The 16,738-nt window shown below is 46.8% G+C and overlaps 1 protein-coding gene across 2 annotated transcripts in view; it reads left to right on the top strand.

The window, feature by feature from the left end:
* The window catches only part of DHX37 (DEAH-box helicase 37), a 536,866-nt gene that overhangs the window by 395,169 nt on the left and 124,959 nt on the right, over positions 1 to 16,738 (top strand). The window lies entirely within an intron of this gene.

Below are 16,738 nucleotides of genomic sequence, written 5' to 3'. Positions count from 1 at the left end.
TACAGGGTTGACCAGGCATCAATGGTCGAGTTGGTGGCATGTCCGCAATTCCAAGATGGCCGCTAAGGCGCTGGGGTCGGCGGTCTAGTTGTTGCAATCCAGAGAGGCTGACGTGACGCGCGCACGCCTGTAGTATTGCGCACTTCACTAAAGACTTTCCCTCAGAGAAGACTGTTTTCCGAGTGTTCCCAGTTTGAAGTGAATTATCCTAGAGTACGAATTTTTCAGAGTCTTACCCCTTCGAGATCAATCCCTAGTCCAAGAAACAATACTTACCTGAAGAAATAAGAAGACGCTTGAGTTCGTGTTGAGAGACTTACCTGGGTTGAGATTGGAGATGCCTCGTCTCTTCCGTTCCGAGTGAAGATTCTGCTACACCTGACAGCGAAGAAGCAGAAAGCTAAGTGAATTACTGGAAAGGTTCTCAGGCATATAAATAATGTCAAGTAATGTCAAAAGATGCAATATCGTTGAAAGTAATTAAAACTTACCGTATCTGCATTAATAAGATTACCCGGTCCTGTAAAAGGAAAGGAAAAAGTGAGTTAGAGTGGTGCAGAACCATAGCCAAATAAAAGCTGTAAACGAGCAGGAAAAAAGGAAGACAGGAGAAAGACTTACCAGAGCAATTCCACCACAGCATTAACCTGAGGAGAAAAAGAGAACAGAGATACAAGGGTTTAAACTCAGGAAGAAATAATCCAAAAGACAAGAGTAGAGAATTGAAAGAACAGAAAAAGAAAAGACGACGAGATAAAAGAAAAAGCCCCAGTAAAAACCAACTGCTGGTAGGTTATGTATATATATATAAGGTTATTAGATAAGCGCTCAGGAATTAAATAGGATTTAATCAAAAGGTAACTATTTTCCAGATAAATAAAGACATCCATAAGAAACGAAGAAAACAGAGTTGGTCAGGAAGAGAAGCACAGAGTTCAGGATTATGGGTAGGTAGCAAATCACAAGGGAAAAGAGATAGAATAGTGTAGAGGAAGGGAAAGAATAAAATTGTTGTGTGTTTAGTTTTCCTTAGGAGTCTTAGGTAGGCAGTGCGAAGGCTGAAGAAGATATCCAGATAGAAAACCAGAAGGTCCAGAACCAGTCTCTTCTTATATTTATTATTTTATCCACTTTCCCCCTCACTAACCAGTTAGCCCCCTAAGTCCAACTTGGGGCTGAGTGGTTGGAAGTGGGAGTTGGGAAGCTAGCGACTTCTGTTCCTGTGCAAGACAACAGAAAAACAGCAAGAAGCTGAAGGTGAGCCCTGACACCTGTCTAAACCAGGCAACCAAAACACAGAGCTTACTAATCTCTTCATGGAAGACATTCCAGGGTGAGTTTCGTCAGCCACAGATAATATGTGATCACGAAGAGGCAAGGGCGGAATGCATTTCCCTTGCCTGAACAGGAGACCTCCCTCAATAACAAGTTCACTTGATATTTTCCAAAAAGTAAATAAATCCGCTGAAATGTCACTCTTGGGAGGCCAACCTTTGCTGGTATAATTAATTATTTTAAGACGTACATCATCTCCTTCCATGGCACTCCTCCACATGGTTTCAGAAATAGTACTACATTTTCTGGACATTACTTCACAAATATTGGCAACAACCTCCTCATCGTCACTCATTTCATTCGAACCAGAAGGGAGTCTAGACAGACAATCAGCTGTAATGTTGATTTTCCTAGGTACATATTCTACTACAAAACTGTATCCTTGTAAGCGAGACATTAATCTAGCTATGCTGGCAGTAGCACTGAGACCTCGGCCCCCCCCCCCCCGGGAGACAAAATAGACTCTAGGGGTTTATGATCCGTTCTTAAAACGAAACGTGCAAATATAGTTATGAAAATGTTCTGCTGCCCACACGCAGGCTAACAATTCTCTTTCGATTACAGCATAACGCCTCTGTGAGATTAAGAGCAGGGGAGGCAAATGCTGCGTTCCATTCTTCTTTACCAGCACGCTGAGATAAAGCTCCTCCTAAGCCATATAGACTCGCATCCACAGTGAGGTTGCACATGTTATTCATACAATATGGTTTTAAAGTGGGCACCGCTACCATCTCTGCTTTGAGGCTTTCGAAAGCCTTTTGTTGCTTCTCCCCCCAAACAAATTCAACATTTTTCCTAGTGAGTGCTGTTAAGGGCTCCGTTTTGGAGGCAAAGTTTTTAATGAATTTGCTTTAATACTCACAGAGCCCTGAAAAGGAAATGAGTTTATCCTTAGAGTGAGGAGCTGGTGCCTTCAAGATGGCATCAATAAGAGATCTTTTGGGTACAACACACTCTTTAGACAAGGAGTGTCCTAAATATTCTACAGAATCCTGGTACAATTTACACTTATTCTTTTTAAGAGTCAAACCATACTTTTTTAGGATCCCACACAGATTTCTTAGATGATCAGTATGTACATTTTTATCTCATGAAAATATAAGAATGTCATCTTGGAAGCATTTTACAAATGACTCCATGCCTTTGAACAGATGATACATCGATCTTTGGAAGACCGAGGCAGCAGAAGCCAGTCCAAAGGCCATCCTTTTGAACTGGAACAGGCCCTGGGGTGTTATAAAAGCAGTCATATGGCCTGATTCCTCGGCAAGTTCTATTTGGTGCTACGCGGACCGAAGGTCGAGATAGAGAAGATAGTGGCACCTCCAAGTATACTTACGACTTCGTTGATATTCGGCAAAGGATAACAGTCAACAAGAATTTTAGCATTCAAAGCGCTGAGGTCAATGCATAATCTCAATGACTTGTCGGGTTTGCGTGCTAAGACAATCGGAGAAACCCATTCTGACGATTCCACTTCCTCAATCACACCCCCTTCCAACATTTCTTTCAAAGCATTCGGGCGAAAACTTCAGGAAACTCATCGTCAGTAAGTTTGACATCAGTATTGTCTTCAACAATCAGAACAGGTTCTTTGCTGCGAGGATTCAGTATTATCCCTAGTCTCCAATGGTCCCTCCACCCTAAAACGTTTACCCCATTTTTTGCTACATACAATTATATGAAAGCAGTCCTCTCTTTGAAGGAAATATCAGAGGCAATATGTCCCATGAGGTCGATGGTGGAACCATCAAAACTCTGAGCGATGACATCAGAGGGACATAGATCATTAACTGACACAGTATTACTACATTTCTAGTTAAAATAGTTCTCTGTAATAGTTGACCATGGGGAACCTGAGTCTGCCATGAGTTCGAACTCTTCGTTTAAGAATTGAACAATGCATTTTGGAGACTTCAAGACTTCACCCTCGGCTGCACAAACATCTGTAATAGATGCAATGACCCCCCTTTCTTTTGTGGAATCATCATCTATAACACACGCACAACTCACACATGAGACTTCATTACTTCTCGTGGGAAACATCTTCCCTTTGTTAAGTACTCTTCTTATCCTTACAGAACCCTGGCAAAATTGGCTTACTCTGCCACATTTAACTCATTCCTTACCAATGGGAGGACAAAACTGAAAAGATGCCACATCGGTGAAAGCCACATCTATAGCACACTATATTTTTGTCATTCTTCCTCCCCGCCTGATGAAATTTGCGAGTAGCACTTACAGCACAAACTTCATCCATAGTTTTGTCACTCTTGTCACCCTTAGAACTTAGTACTTCAATCGTCTTCATCCATTTTTCAGATTGCTCGAAAGCTTTAGCAGTAGCAATCGTGTCATGCAAGTTAGGATTTCCTAAACCCCACAGTTGCTCTTGTGTTTTGTTGCTCGTCACTTTAACTATTATTTGATCCCTGATCATCTCATCCGATATAATTCCAAAATTGCACAAAACGACAAGTGATCTAAGAGCAGTTAGGAAATCATCAAAGGATTCTGAATCCTTTTGTGAGTGCGTGTAGAATGTATATCTATTGAGTGCTATACGAGTAGTGGGTTTAAATCTAGTTTCCATGGGTGCTAGCGCCTCATCAAAAGTACTTAAGTCACCCTGGACAATAGGTAGGGTCCTGAACACTGCTTGACCTGCTGACCCCAAACAATGGAGAAGAATATATATTTTTCTTTCATTGCCCATTCTATCTCCGTCAATGGCTGTCATGTTGGTCAAAAACTCCTCCTTCCACCTAGACCAAGGAATAGGAGGATCGCCCTTCATTTGTAAGAACTGTGCTGGAGGTCAATCAATCAATCAGGTGTTTGTTAAGCGCGAATACTCACCCGTGAGGGTCTCAAGGCGCTGGGGGTGCAGGTTCCAGTCCATCAAGGAGGGGGTCTGTCGAAGAACCAGGTTTTGAGGTTTCTCACGAAGATGGGGAGCGGTGTTGTCGGTCTGAGGTGGAGCGGAAGGGCGTTCCATGCTCTGGCTCAGAGGAAGGAGAAGGAGCGGCCTCCATATCTGGTCTTTCTGGTGCGGGGGACCACGGCGTAGAAGAGCTGGGGTGATCGTATGGTCCTTTGGGGTGTGTGTAATTTGAGTCGGCTGTTCAGGTATGCTGGTCCGGTGTCGTGGAGTGCCTTGTGTGCGTGGGTGAGAATCTTGAAGGTGATTCTAGCCTCGTTGGGGAGCCAGTGGAGTGAGTGCAGGTGCTGAGAGATGTGGCATTGCCTTGTCAGGTTGAGGACCAGTCTTGCGGCTGCGTTCTGGATGTTTTGTAGCTTGCGGGTGAGGTTTTTGTTTATTCCGGCGTAGAGTGCATTGCCATAGTCGAGTATGCTGGTGACAAGGGCGTGCGTGACGGTCTTTCTGTGCTTGAGGGGGATCCATTTGAAGGTCTTACATAGGAGGGTGTGGAAGTAGGAGGATGCGACGGAGTTGATCTGGCGGTCGATTTTGAACTCAGAGTCCAGGATGATTACAAGGTTGTGTGCGTGATCCGTGGGTTTCCGAGGGCGGGGCGCCACCAGGTGTCGTTCCAGGCATCGGGGTTTTGGCCCAAGATGAGTACTTCTGTTTTGTCGGTGTTGAGTTGGCGGCAGCTGCTTTTCATCCATTTGGCGACGGCTTCCATGCCCTCTTGAAAGTTGTGTCCGGCGGTGTTGGGTTCTTTGGATAAGGTGAGGATGAGTTGGGTATCGTCTGCGTACGACACAATATTGAGTCTGTAGGTTCTGACGATGGGGGCGAGTGGAGCCATGTGGACGTTGAAGAGCATAGGGCTGAGGGCTGACCCCTGGAGGATTCTGCAGGTGGTAGGTGTAAGGTCCGAGAGGAAAGGGGGTAGTCTGACCCGCTGCCAAAGGACTGGATCTAGTCGAAGGCCTGTTCCCGGATCCCTGCATCGTGGAGTCTGCGTATTAAGGTGCGGTGAGAGACTGTCGAATGCTGCTGAGAGGTCAAAGAGGATGAGGGCTACTGTTTCTCCTCTCTCCAATAGGGAGCAGATGTCGTCTGTTGCGGTGAGGAGGGCGGATTCTGTGCTGTGGTTTTTTCTGAAGCCGGATTGGGAGGAGGCGAGGATGTTGTGCTCTTCGATGAATGTGGCGAGTTGGCTGTTGATGGCTTTCTCAATGACTTTCGCTGGGAAGGGGAGCAGGGAGATTGGTCCGTAGTTCTTGAGGTCGGTGGGGTCCGCCGAGGGCTTCTTCAGGAGGGGGTTAATCTCGGCGTGTTTCCAGTCTTCGGGGAACGAGGCGTTCGTCAGGGAGCGGTTGATGCTGTGGCGGAGCATAGGTGCGATGGTGTTGGCGGCTCTGTTGAAGATGTGGTGGGGTGCAGGGGTCCGTGGGGGCCCCGGAGTTGATTGACTTCATTGTCTTCGGTGGCGAGGGCTGTCCAGTTGTCAATCGTTGGCTTCAGGGTGTCGGGTTTTTAACTGCATGGTTACACCCCCGGATCCTTATAAATACAAAGTTGTTTGTAATTAATAAATCAATACACAAAATATCACAAATTCAAGGAAAACGCTTGTGCAAACAGATGGGTAAGGACAAATGAGTCAAGTAACAGTAACCTCCGAAGCAACAGAATATAAATTGAACACACAAGCGTTCCCAAGTGCTGTAGGATAAACAGCTGTAAATGGTGTAGTTAAATTGACAGCTATCACAAATTAATGAGTCAAATAAGTTTAAAACTGTTCATAGCCATGCACATCGGCGTGATATGCAATATTATTTACTCACATACCGTTAAAACTGTCCATAGCCGTGCACATTGGCACGATATGCAAATATTCTTTTTTGATACACTGTCGTGTGTATCGACAAGTAAGGAAGCATCCACCTGACTGATATCCTTGGGTCCCTCCAATCCTTGTGCGCAATCATGCGCATCGATGCAGGCGCGTAAGGAAATCAGGCAAAGTCTTGAACGAAATGGCCGCACGCCACGTAACGTGATGATGCAATAGCACGTTGCTTGACGTAGTGGCGTCTTCAATGCGTGGGCGAAGCTTGCTGACTGGATGTTCCTCTCCACTTAGTGGATGGGCGTTCTTCTTCTTTGTTAGCCGGTAGGACGTTCTTCTCCTCGATCAGGCATAGGATCACACCTCTTTAGGGAAGAGCACAGGCTGGCACCAGGAAAGACGGTAGGTCATCTGTTCATGCTTTGGTCAGGCATTGAACAATCCAAGAATGGTTTCTTATTGGTGGTGTAATCTGGTTGCAAAGTAGCAGACCCTCTGATCGGATCAGCCTATCAATCAGAGGTGATAAAAGTCTGGCCTGAGTGGTCAGCTGGTTTTTCGACTGAGGAGGCGGCCACACCAGGCCCATCCAAAGGAAGCCAGCCACAAGCTGCGGTGTGAAGATAAAGACACTTACTTACTGCGTCTGGAATTTGGGGAGCTGGTATGGAAATGAAGCTTACAGCACATCAAGGGAGCTGTTGTGGAAAGGAAGCTTACAGCATATTAAGGGATCTGGTGTGGAAAGGAAGCTTACAGCACATCAAGGGAGCTGGTGTGGAAAGGAAGCTTGCAGCACATTAAGGGAGCTGGTGTGGAAAGGAAGCTTGCAGCACATCAAGGGAGCTGGTGTGGAAAGGAAGCTTACAGCATATTAAGGGAGCTGGTGTGGAAAGGAACTTGCAGCACATCAAGGGAGCTGGAGTGGAAAGGAAGCTTGCACCTCGTCAAGGGAGCTGGTGTGGAAAGGAAGCTTGCAGCACATCAAGGGAGCTGGTGTGGAAAGGAAGCTTGCAGCGCATCAAGGGAGCTGGTGTGGAAAGGAAGCTTGCAGCACATCAAGGGAGCTGGAGTGGAAAGGAAGCTTGCAGCACATCAAGGGAGCTGGTGTGGAAAGGAAGCTTGCAGCACATCAAGGGAGGCAGAGAAGGGGAAGCTTGATTCTAGTCCTTGAAGGTGAGATCAAACCCCCTCTAAACTCCTCCCCTGCCCTGTGGGAGCTTGTACTAGCAGTAGGTAGGAATAAAGGCCAATGAAACAGGCCCCCACCTTTCTTTTTGTGATCTCTGGGGATATCAGAGTGAACTGGCACTCTGTCCAGCCACTACTCTCCTACAGCTAGCCAGTGGCTACTGGACTAGTGAGACTCCAGTAAACTGTGCCAAGACATCAGGCACCTATGGCCAGTTCCCTGACACCACTAGAGCAGTGTCCTCACTCAGGACGGGTGGACACATCTGTTGCTTTGGGTGGGGGGGTACTTGGTTATCCAGTTTTGGGTCCACTAGTACTGAGGCCCCAGGACACCCGTAGGGAACACTCCAGTTGATGCGATTGGAGCGCAGTCCCCCCTGGGCGCCCTGGTGCCCAGGAAGCCGGGTCTAACACCTTCCCTGGTAAACCTGCTGGAACTTGTTGCTTTTTACCCAGTTACAGAATATTGTAGAGAATCACAATATCCGTCATTCCTGCTGAACTGTGGGGGTTTGTCCGGGCGTTTGCACAGAGGTGCGGCTTTAGTCCCAGCTGTGAACGAATTGTCGCAGTACAGCGCGCTCGCTTTCTGGCATCATGATCTTATTAGACCCCGCCCCGACTTTCAACACGGCTGATCACTATATATTTTGTATCACTTTTGCAGGAATCACAAGCTCTTTTACCGCTTTTTCTTGGGTTTTCAGTTTCCGGAAAGGTCTGCATTTCAGATTTCAGGTTCCTCTTGCTGCTCTGCCATGAGAAGCCTGGACTGTGGAGTGACCCAGGCTAGGTCCCTCCTCGACTCTTGCTTACGGTGGCCATGAGAAGCCTGGACTGTGGAGTGCCCCAGGCTCTGTCCCTCCTCGACTCTTGCTTACGGTGGCCATGAAAAGCCTGGACTGTGGAGTGCCCCAGGCTCTGTCCCTCCTCGACTCTTGCTTACGGTGGCCATGAGAAGCCTGGACTGTGGAGTGCCCCAGGCTCTGTCCCTCCTCGACTCTTGCTTACGGTGGCCATGAAAAGCCTGGACTGTGGAGTGCCCCAGGCTCGGTCCCTCCTCGACTCTTGCTTACGGTGGCCATGAGAAGCCTGGACTGTGGAGTGCCCCAGGCTCGGTCCCTCCTCGACTCTTGCTTACGGTGGCCATGAAAAGCCTGGACTGTGGAGTGCCCCAGGCTCGGTCCCTCCTCGACTCTTGCTTACGGTGGCCATGAGAAGCCTGGACTGTGGAGTGCCCCAGGCTCGGTCCCTCCTCGACTCTTGCTTACGGTGGCCATGAGAAGCCTGGACTGTGGAGTGCCCCAGGCTCGGTCCCTCCTCGACTCTTGCTTACGGTGGCCATGAGAAGCCTGGACTGTGGAGTGCCCCAGGCTCTGTCCCTCCTCGACTCTTGCTTACGGTGGCCATGAGAAGCCTGGACTGTGGAGTGGAGTGGAGTGTAGCTCAAAGTCAATAAGTCCAAGACTTTCGTTATGAATATCGGGAAGAGAGCCCAAAAATGTAAATCTCTCTTTATTGAGAAGACCAGATTAGAAACTGCCACTACCTACCCCTATCTAGGTATCCTTATTGATAACCACCTGTCCTGGAAATCTGCCATATCCAGCAAAAAATTGCAGTTTCAACGCACATCATCTGCACTGACTTCGTTCTCTAGGAAACTGGGTAAGCCCGCTCCTACTGTGCTGTTGAAGATCTACCAAGCTAAATGCATGAGTGTGGCTACATACGGCGCCGGAGTCTGGGGCTATGTGTCCGCAGACGAGCTACAAATTATAGAAAACTACTTTTTGAAATACATATTAGCCCTCCCCCGTAGTGCTCCTACTTACGGCACCCATGTGGAACTCGGTTGGGAGTATCTGACTGACATCATTAGATACCAGCCGATTCTACTATGGCATCGTATATGGACTCAGGAGCAATGTCATCTAACTAGGTCACTAATATCTGACTGTCTCACTTTGTCCCATTGGAAAAAGATTCCTTGGCTGTTATATGTTTCAAAATTTTTGACAGATTTGAACCACCCTGCATATTTCACTGACCCTGAATCTCTATTGGACATATCCAGAAAATCTTTGAAAAAGCTATGTGCTGACCACTTAAGCGATCTTCGTCTGTGTTCTGAACTTGTCAAAAAGCCAAATGTTCATTTAACGATGGTCCAATCTTCTTATGGCATTCAACCTTATTTGTCATTTTTTCTGTCAAATTATGAGAGGTATGTTTTAACCAGATTTCGGTTTGATGTATTTTATCGCCTTGTCTCACTGACTGTGCCCTTAGACTGGTCACGGGAACTAACAAACTGTCCCTGTGACGGTCTTACTCGCCACTCAACTCTGCATGTAACCTTTTTCTGCGGTTTCTATAAATCCCCGCGGAAACGATGGCTGGTTCCATTGCTCCGACACTTAGGACTGAGAAGATGCAGACCGGCCCTTTTGGCACTTCAATACCTAGACACCCCGTACGTTGCCAAAACCGTAGCCTGCTTTCTCAAAGCCTGCTTGAAAACTCATTCCCAACTATTGGCAACTGTTTCCTAAGATTTTACTGACTACTGTGCTATTATTCTTGTATATAGAGTGTTAGTGTTTACTTGTAAAATGCCTGCCTTCCTTAGCAGCCAATGAGCAAACCGAATTTTTACTGACTACTGTGTTATTATTCTTGTATTTAGAGTGTTAGTGTTTACATGTAAAATGCCTGCCTTCCTTAGCAGTCAATGAGCAAACTGAATTTTTATAATGTTGTAATGTTTTAAATGTACTTTTTATGATTGTAAATTCAATCGAAATAAAGTTATTTTTGACTGACTGACTGCCTCCTTGAACCTCCGTTGCTTTATTTTCACAAACTGAAATTGAGAAATAGTGGCCAACTCGTGTTAAAAACACCCCATATAGATAAGATAGACTTTACGCTAACAGAGGATGAACAATACGCTTTACAACCACGATAAGTATTCCTGTCCCATAATTACCAACAAAAGTTGTAACTCTTGCAGTCTCGAACTATAGCAGAGTACAGTATCTCAACAAGGACAGGGCACTGGCACAGCCCATGCTGTATAAACAGATGCCCAGATGTTAGGCTGCAGCCTCGTGGGACTGCCTAACAGAATGCATCAACCTCTTTCAGCTGCCAAAGCCCACTACACTAGCTAACGCCTGTCTGTTATGAGGATTTGTACCGCATGTCTATCACCTGAAGGGTATCCAAACACTAGAGCAGATGAGGAGGACGATCGGGCTTCGAGTTGAATAGCCAGGCCTTCAGCTTCTTGTGAAACTTGAATAGTGATGGGGAGGTCCTGATGTGGTGTGGAGAGTCGTTCCAGGATCTGGAGGTGATGTATGAGAAGGAGCGTCCTCCTTGCACAAGGTGGATTGAGGCTGAACAAAGTTGCCTGGTGGGTTGGTGGAAGTTGAGGCAGCAGTGGAGTTAGGCAGGCCCTAAGTTCTGGAGGGCTTTGTATGCATGGGGGAGCAGTTTGAATTGGCATTGCTTCCGGATTGGTAACCAGTGTAGCTCTGTGAGGTAGGGGACGAAGTTGTTGAGGATGTCTGGCTGTAGCATTCTGGGTGGCCTGGAGTCTTTGCAGGAGGTTTTTGGTGTGGTCAGTGGGGGTGGGTCACAAGTGTGTTGGCCACCTGGAGGAGTGCCATGGATAGCTCTTGTTCTCGAAGATCAGTACCTCTGTTTTATCTGGGTTGAGTTTAAGGCAGTTCTGTTCCATCTACTTTGCTACGGTGGGAACTTATGACCTGGGTGAGTGGCGTCCTGTAGACGTTGACGAGGATAGAGCTCAGTGATGATCCTTGAGGGACTCCGCAGATAAAGTTCTCTGCACACAAAAAGAGACGGTTTCCATCGGTCTTCCTCAGATCTTGACAAATTGCTCCATAACTCCTGTCAGCTCACCAAACCCCAGCCTTTCAAAAAACCACTCGGTCAAAGACAAGGTTTCCCATTATCTTAGGGAAATAATTCTTGTGCTTGCCTATGACTAACAGGACACAGCTGACCGTTATCCTTTGAAGGCTTCCCAAATACTTGACAAACGGCTGTGTGCCATCAGTATGCATGCACCCTTTCCCTACCACTCTGTAGCTTCAGACAGCTTGAACACCTACCTGGTCAGCAGACAAGCGTTTCCATAATCTTGAGGGATTGATTCAAAGCAGGATGTTACCGATCTAAGAAATATAAATTATTGAACAAAATTATTGAACTCTCTGCTATGATATAAGCTAGCCCCTCACCATGGAAGCACACAGGGAGATGATGAAGGGGTCATCGGTGGAGGCATTCATCAAATGGCATCAGAAACTAGCAGCACAGAATCAGGACTCAGTCGCCAATGTGGCATTCTTTAATTATTAATTCCTTTTATGGCAGCCTTGCGAACGAGAAAACAAAATGGAGTCCATACTAAATCATTGAACTCAGAGTACCACGGAGAGTACAACAGCAGCACTATGTAGCCTGGGTGAATGCTAATGACCACATACTGCCTACTAAATAATTTATTGGAAAACAATTTCCATACATGCCTTTTGCTCCTCACTGCCAGTCTGCAAGAGTAAGCTCTACTGGTCATTTTGCGTCTCATTTTGATTCTTGTTCTGGACCAGGTCTCCTCTGTTATGATTTCTGTTTGAACTTCCTTCTCTTTAGATAAAGGTTCTCTGCCTAGAAGTCAAACAATTGTTTCCAAGCTCAAAATGCCAGCAACAAGTTTCTACACCGACCCATCCTATTCATTGCCACCCATATTGGGTTTGTGGCATCACAACACGGATCTGGCCACTCAAATCCAAGTCACCACCTCATTAAAATGGCAGCAGACCAAGATCCACAGATGTGATAAAACAGATATCATATCAAACCAACTAATATCACCATACAGTGATGGCCCATCTGAGGTGATCATCATTTGCAGTGACTTTAGCTACTTCAGTCACTCTCCGTGATCAATAAATTGCTTTAAGAGAATAACATAACTAATGAGCACAGGTTTAACCTGATAGCCCTCAGACAGACATGTTTCTCCGATCTCATACAATGCCAATGCCAATGTCATAAAAAAATATTTGAACTTCAGAATTACAACACCATCTTGTAGAATAACATAAAATAGTTGGAGGAGTAGTAACCTTCACCAATACTGGTTTAAGGTGTAGCAAATAATTCCTTTGAGTACTATTCCTGCCAGTCCTAACATCACTCTTTTTACCCATCACACACCAACACTCTGACTATATTGGAGTGCATGCTTGAGGCACTTCTCAGTCTGGTGAGTCATAGTTCAAATGAAAGCTCAAAGAGTCTTCAAGATGGGAGATCTCAACAAATGGGTTGATAATGACAGGGTAAAAAAGCCTCAAATTTGATTAAAAAACAGAACTCCTGGCTCCACCGCACAATGAAATCAGGCCACATGTTCGACTAAGCTTTCTGCCACAGCTGCCCAATATGGAAACTATACAGATATATTGGAACAATCACTGCCAGGTAGACATTCACTTACATTTCCCTAAGTGAAATTGACCCATGCGATCAAAGGAGCACACCAATAATGGTTCTTTATAGAGACTTTAATGGTGTGACACAATTGAAGTCCACCACCATGTCCACCACCGCCACATCCACCACCACGTCCACCACCACCACCACGTCCACCACGTCAACCACCACCACGTCCATCACCACCACGTCCACCACCAACACGTCCACCACCATCACCATGTCCACCACCACTACGTGTACCACCATTATGTCCACCACCACCATGTCCACCACCACCACGTCCACCACCAAAACCACCATGTCCACAACCACCAGGTCCACCACCACATCCACCACCACGTCCACCACCACATCCACTACCACGTCCACCACCACCATGTCCACCACCACGTCCACCACCACCACCACGTCCACCAGCACATCCACCACCACATCCACCACCATGTCCACCACCACCACCACATCCACCACTACCACCCATGACAGGTAGAGTGTCACTGGAGGGCACGGGTACTAGGAGTGTCAACCCCAGCTGTACATGGGACATTTAAGGATGCATTCGGTACGAGAAGACGGGAATAGGGGCTAGAAGTATTACAACAGACCCAAGATGCATTTTGAAGAGGGGCAATGTCACAGGGGCTCCTGTAAAAGCACTCGCAGCATCTCTACCTCACAGTGGCATACCTGCACGAGCCACTCACTCAAAACAAGAATTGGCATAGCCAATAGGTCTCGCCTTTGGGACCTTATAAGTGTTTAGCCATGCAACACTTGATGTTGTTGCACCAAGGATATTGTGCTGGATAATTTAACACTTATAAGGTCCCAAAGGCAAGACCTTGTGTCCATGTGTTTTCTAGCTGTTTCCCTTGTGTGCTTCTCCCATACCAAACCCTCCTGCTTCCATGCTCGATGTCGCTTTCTCTCCTCTGAGTGCTACTTTCTCCTTCCTTAGCCCCCAACCAGTGGCGGCTCCTCCGCTAAGGCGGAGGAGCATCGCCTCATTGCCTTGAAGCAGTAAAAGAAAGTTCAAAACAAAATGAAAATAACGTAATGTTATTATCATTTTATTTTGTCCTTCTGCTGTGGCAGCTTTGCGTGAGGGGGCGGCGCGGGCTGCAGAACAGGTGAGGAGTGGTAGAACCCTCCTTAGTGCACATTGTCTGGCCAGCCCTCTCGGGCCGCCCAAAACAGTCATGCGCACTTTCCCTGTTCTCCATGCAGGCTGCATTACAGCCTGCGTGGAGAACATGCCCACCCCTCCAGCCCCTGGCTGAGCGCCATGTCATGGTGCTCAGACCAATCACAACGCTTGATTGGCTGCAGGGATCGTGGGATCCCTGGTGCTTCCTGCTTCCTGTTTCCCCCAAGAAGCCAGAAAGAGGACGCAGGAGAGGCAGCGGCGGTCGGGAGGAGATTTATTTTTTTAACCCGATCCTTCCCTCCCTTTCAGGTAGAAGCTTCGACTGCCCCCAACTACTCGGTTTTTCTTCTCCCCAACCACCCTCACACCAGCACCTCATTGCTCCCCCACCGCTTGCAGACATTTACCTGTTTTGTAAGCTTTAATCTTTTTTGAAGAGCCGGCAGCTGCCATTTTCTGCTTGGGATTTCATTACACAAAAAGCACTTTTGTGGGCTTACAGTTTATTTCTTTTTTTTAATTCACCAATCTAAGTGGCATACACCATCTTAAATAGGTCAATAAAAAAATAAAAAAGAGCACCTGTGTCATTTTGGAGCAAGCATGCGTGGTGACGCATGCACCCACATATGTCATAACGCTTGTGTGTCTACAGAATGAAGAAGCCAGTTACAGCATCATGGCACCTTCTTTTAGGTCTCGCCTGGCATGGGCTGCGCACATGCGCAGTCTCGCTGGCGAGATTTAACATTTTGGGGTATTTTCAGTAAAGGGCATTAAGCACCGTCCCTCTTTTCCATTGGCCGGCTTCACCGGCCAGCCATTGGAAAAGAGGTGTTTGTGACGTTTTCGTCCGGCTTTCTGAGCCGTCCCATTTGGACGGGCTCGTCTGCCTTCCTTCTGCCGTGAAAGCTTTCTTATCTTTTTGGGGCCATGTGTTTCAAACACATGACCCCATAAAGACAAGAAAGCTTTCGCGACGGAACGAAAGTGAAAGCGGACCGTGCTTGTTTAAAGCAGGCAACATGTCAGTTCTTACGTTCAAAGGTTTTACTGTAGTAAAGCTAATTCACTTTCCATGCTAAATATGTCTGAGCTTGCCCAGAAATATGAAGCTGCACAATACAATTAGAGTAATGCTACAACATTAGGGCAAAAATAACTCCAAATAAAAATAAGAAACCTTTGTAAAGAAGCCTTAGGGTTCAGACTGTCTCCATAAATATTAAGATATCCAGCATTTTTTTTCAGTTTCTGAAAATGTGTCCTTATTTGGCCTGCACGTGCAGGGCATTGGACGACTACCCACGATAAAAGGGCACGCGTCTTTGTTAAGTGAAATGCTGCAAATGAACCTAACCGGGGAACCTTTGTGTGGGCCGGAAACTCTCCCCGTGCGGCGGCTGCACGCAGGAAACCTGAGCTGCAGAACAAGCCTGCTTTTTGGCTTCTCAACATGGGTCATGAGGTGGTACAGAAATAAACTGCAGGCTTCAGAGACGGGGGCAGCACCGCAGCACAACAAAACACCCTGACACAATGGAGGGCCACGGCGTGACTTGTGGGGGTCTTAGCTGCGCAGCGACATAAACCGAGACCCCAAGGCGTACTCCGCTGTTACCTTCAGGTGTGCGGGCGAACAACAAGGTAAGACACGTTTCTGAAACTACGTTTACAGACGGGTGCCTTTTTAATACCCCCGCGTTTCAATCAGGCCACTCTGATTTCACAGGGAGCCCGCCCCGGAAGACTTGTTTTAAAATCATGGTTTGTAGACAGTAATCAGAACTTTGTTATTTTTCACCTCAGCCTGAAGAGTGCATCCTGGCGGCGTCTGACGTCAGCCTGCAAAGCCGCATGACTAAACAAGCATTGGCATAGCCAATAGGTCTCGCCTTTGGGACCTTATAAGTATTTAGTTATGCAGCACAATATCCTTACTGCAACAACATTAACTGTTGCATGGCTAAACACTTATAAGGTCCCAAAGGCGAGACCTATTGGCTATGCCAATGCTTGTTGTCCACGTCGTTTGGTCCAAAATCAACTTTGTATAAGACTTGGAGTAAAGATCAACTCTCACCCGACCTTGCAGGATCAGCTCAACTCAGTGTAACGTCCTGTCACTGTCAGCTGTGCTCTTTAAACTGTATCTTACACCTGTCTACGTTCCCAAACATTGTAAACATTTTCATCTCGTCACACCGTGCTTGTTGAAAGGCCGTGCACTCAGCTTTGGCTTCGTGTTTGATCCGAAAGAGAGTGCAAGGCCGTGTGGTCAGTCTAGTGCTTCAGTTAGAGCGGAGTCACCATATTTCGACGGCTCTGGCCTCTCTGCATTGACTCACATTGTTTGGAAGTTTCTGTGTCATATCCAAATGTCACTAGATTCCACTATACTCTCTCCTCTTAGCTCATATGTGTCTTTTTATAAACCTTCCCGCCACTGAGATCTCAAGATGTCTTTGTAGTCAGTTCCTAGTTTCCGACTTTTGGTGGTTGTGCCCTGTGTGTGGCCTCTGCAAAAAAGTAAAACTCACATCCTCTGAGACAGACCTCGAACCTACTTAGGTTCAGAAAAATACTAAAAACATTGATATTCACCAAGGGATTCTAATCTTTGCTACACTGCATGCTTTTATTTTTGAGGGTTTTATGGCACCGTGATACCCCCCAGGTGAAAGCAGCGCACAATAAATGCAAAGTAATATAGAATAACTTGGAACACGGATGCCTGCCCTGCCAGGCTGGC

Source organism: Triturus cristatus, chromosome 11 (genome assembly GCF_964204655.1).
Source record: "Triturus cristatus chromosome 11, aTriCri1.1, whole genome shotgun sequence".
In the NCBI taxonomy this organism is placed as follows: domain Eukaryota; kingdom Metazoa; phylum Chordata; class Amphibia; order Caudata; family Salamandridae; genus Triturus; species Triturus cristatus.
This window is presented reverse-complemented; position numbering and strand designations above follow the sequence as displayed.